General features: G+C 33.9%; 1 long non-coding RNA gene across 1 annotated transcript; it reads left to right on the top strand.

Annotated features, from left to right (window-relative positions):
- Positions 1-249: 249 nt before the first annotated feature.
- Positions 250-3,266, top strand: LOC128995859 (uncharacterized). Its single transcript, XR_008490988.1, has 4 exons — positions 250-319; positions 1,142-1,261; positions 1,767-1,883; positions 3,087-3,266. It is a non-coding gene; the product is annotated as an uncharacterized LOC128995859 (long non-coding RNA).
- Positions 3,267-3,491: the final 225 nt, after the last annotated feature.

The raw sequence follows: 3,491 nt of genomic DNA, 5'->3' as shown, positions 1-3,491 counted from the left end.
TACATCGATCGGTGCAGCAGAAGACAAGAGTTGAGTATTTTAGTATTTTTATTATTATTGCAAGATTTCTGTTACTACTGACACTAACTTGTTATTTGCTACTTAGTTAGGCATAGTTCATAGTTTGAATTGGCATTACTTACAACAGTATTATTATTGCAAGATTTCTGTTACTAAGTTACTGACACTAACTTGTTATTTACTACTTATTTATCAGTTAGGCATAGTTCATAGTTTGAATTAATTGGCATTTGAAGGCATTACAACAGTAAGTTATTTAGAACTTTCAGCCTCATGAAGGTCTCATCACCTAAACAAGGTATCGTTGGAGCTGCCTGCTTTTTGCTGTCTTGTAATGCGGAGCCGATTCTAACAGTAGCGAAATTGTTAAAACTTTGTATTGTGTTTTCGGAAATAAAGACAGTGCTTTATACAAACTGTTACCTTATTACCTTATTACCAAAGCTGCGTTGTTGACCAGCATAGCTGGATAAACTGCGTCATTTTTTTTTTTAAATATCTTGTCTTGAAGATAGGCAAATACTAGGCCTATTAAGTTACAACTTAGGTTTTAATCGTAGGCCTAACTGACGGATGTGGTTCAGATTTTATGAAATGCAAGTGGCTCGTCAAATGTTCTTTTATAAAATAAATTACCAGGGCCTAAAATTAAGAGTAGGCTCTGGCAAAGTATATACACATTTAAATTGTTTCAGGTAACATATAGGGCACGAACACTTGTCGGTAAGTTAGCATAAAACAGTTTGATCGCAAGGGATGGATGAAGGATGAATAAATTGTATGACTAAGCCGATAGCGAGTTTGATCCAGGAAGCTCTGCGGGTGTCAGTATAAACTGGCTGTAGAACGACAAAGTTACTGAAGTGGCTCATCCAACTATGTCTTAGTTAATGAATTAAAAATGGCTAGCCTACATGCATGTTTGGTTACATTAAGTCAAAGCATTATCTTGATCAATTTTAAGACTAAGTTAACTCACCTTTCACCTCTTTGAGACAAATGATATATGTTAACCCGATGAACTTGACCAACACCATTTTACCTAAAATGTATATGCCTCGACAAAAAAAATCGATACTTTATGTTTAACTTACACTAAGTTATTATTGTCTTGTTACAGATTCCTTGAAGGTGGCTCAACAAAATGCAAGGCATCAAAAGTAACATCTGATCAGTACGGTTCAAGAAGAAACGAGTGTTGAATTCTGATCTTTGTTTTAGATCAAGATTACCTTATTTGGTAAGTTAATATATTATTTTGTAATCATATCCATGTGTGCATTAATGTCAATAGCGATAAGTCAACGGTAGTCTCTTGCTGGATCCCTTTTGGCTTAGCCAATCAAATACGAGATCACTGCAATGGTCAGAGCCGCTATCAATTTTTGCTGAAGCATCTGACAGTCGAGGCTTTCCTATAGTTTAATGATAGTTGGTTTACAAGTATGTACCAACATGTATTTGGGAAAAATTAAATCATGTTTATTCCAGCTAGAGAAGATTTAATTTACCATTTTAATAAAATTGTAGGCTACAGTATTGCAAAGCTATCCTCTTAATGTTTCTTCAGGTAGTCACTCATCACATTCAAAAATATGTAGGCTACCTATAGACTATAGAGGATCAAAGTAAATGTTTACCTAAATCTGTTAATGCCAACAACTTTTTTAGATTTATTTTTGATTTTATGATCTTAATCATAATTCAACCAATCACTAACAAATTTGTGTTATTTTTATGTTTAGACTCATGCATCTTCGGCTAAAGCGACAGACCCTGAGTTAGAGGCAGTTAATCAAAGACTGGCTCGGACAAGCCAAATCAAGAGGTCTGAGCCAAATACAATTTAAGTCTTAGTAGTGGTAAGTGAGTAGGCTTTTAGTACCTAGTAGAACTTAGCTTATTCGAATTTCAGAGGAAAGAAAATATATTTCGAACTATGGGAAGTTTAAAATGTAGAGAGTTTGATTTATAGAGGTCAGAAAAATAAAATTTGAATTGTGGAGGTCCCAGTTTTAAGTGTGGAGTTTGAGAGAATGGAGACTAATGAACACATCTTGGGGGACGGATTGTCAGTTCATGTTTCAACAAAGATATTTTTTGTCTTACGGTAAAGCAGTTCGAATTGTAGAGGTTGACTTTGAATTTTGGAAGTAACAGTTTTAATTATGGCAACAAAATTCAAATTGTAGAGGCTGTATTAAGCTTAAAACTACTTTGTACTATCGGTATATTATTTTTTTAATTTTAGAGGTTTTGTGAGGGGAACAGACAAACATTTCTAATTATATAGGTTTTTGAATTAGCGAGGTTCTACTGTATAGGTACAGTTTATGACTTGGCATAGTGAAAAATATAGCACTTAAGTTCCAGAACATAAAAAATTGACGATGAATGTTTTTTACAGAGTGAAAATTATTTCAAGTGTTGCAGTCAGAAAAGATGTGTCTATTCTGTTTCTTCCTCTCTAATATAGTTATTTGTGCAACTAGTGAGAAAAGGGAGAAATTGACTCACTCGAGAGAAATACTTACTCACGAGCCGTAGGCGAGTGTGGAATGGTTTCTCGAGTGAGGCAATTGCACTTTGCACTCGAGTTGTACATTATTTTTTCCCTACAGTTACCATGAAACAAATAAATGCTAAAGAAACGTGACATATTTTTACACAGAAGTGAACTTTTAATATTACATTTAATGATACAACAGCTGACCAGCTGATTTACAGCCAGTGCTGCCAACGTATTTTGCGTGCATAGGACCTTGTCTGCATGTTACACGCTCACTATTTCGTGCCTTCACGTTGCAAATCTGGAGTGATTGAGACAAAGTAATTAGAGTGAGACAATGTTAACATTGTCTCACTGATGAGCGAATTGGCCACTTTGCTTTCTAAAATCAGTGAGAGAACATGTACATTGTTAGGTAACTGTAGGAAAAATATTTTGCCAACAGCCGATCAATTTGTCAATGTTTTAAATCTATGCCAGTCAGTCTACAGACCAAAAATATTGTTACAACAATGTACATTGCCATATTGTACTATAGTTTTTCAATTTTTTTTAGGAACAAATGGGACAATATTCCTGGTTCTGGAGCCAAGCAACACCCAACACTTGGAAACAAAGACCAAGAATAGTTATTTTTAATTTAACAATTTATTCTTTTACTTTACAAAACTAACACCTAAATTTTAAAAGCTAGCTTTGGAAAATAAATATGTGTGTTTTATAAATAAAACTATATTTCAACAACTCTTTTGTTTCAATTGATTAATATTTACAATTTGTCCAAGGTAGGCCTATATTGCTATTTTTGGTTTAAGTAGTGAGAAAATATTAGTCTTAAGATATATTTATGTGACCCTATCAAGCATATCGAATGTATTAAGAGAATTAACTATCACTGTAGGTGGCACGATCAGACCTAGACCGGGGACTGATATACTTTTTCATTTTTATGTCCTTAGAG

The sequence above is a fragment of the Macrosteles quadrilineatus genome, unplaced genomic scaffold, assembly GCF_028750875.1.
Source record: "Macrosteles quadrilineatus isolate MER2022 unplaced genomic scaffold, UCM_ALF_1.0 Scaffold_5__1_contigs__length_97177068, whole genome shotgun sequence".
In the NCBI taxonomy this organism is placed as follows: domain Eukaryota; kingdom Metazoa; phylum Arthropoda; class Insecta; order Hemiptera; family Cicadellidae; genus Macrosteles; species Macrosteles quadrilineatus.
This window is presented reverse-complemented; position numbering and strand designations above follow the sequence as displayed.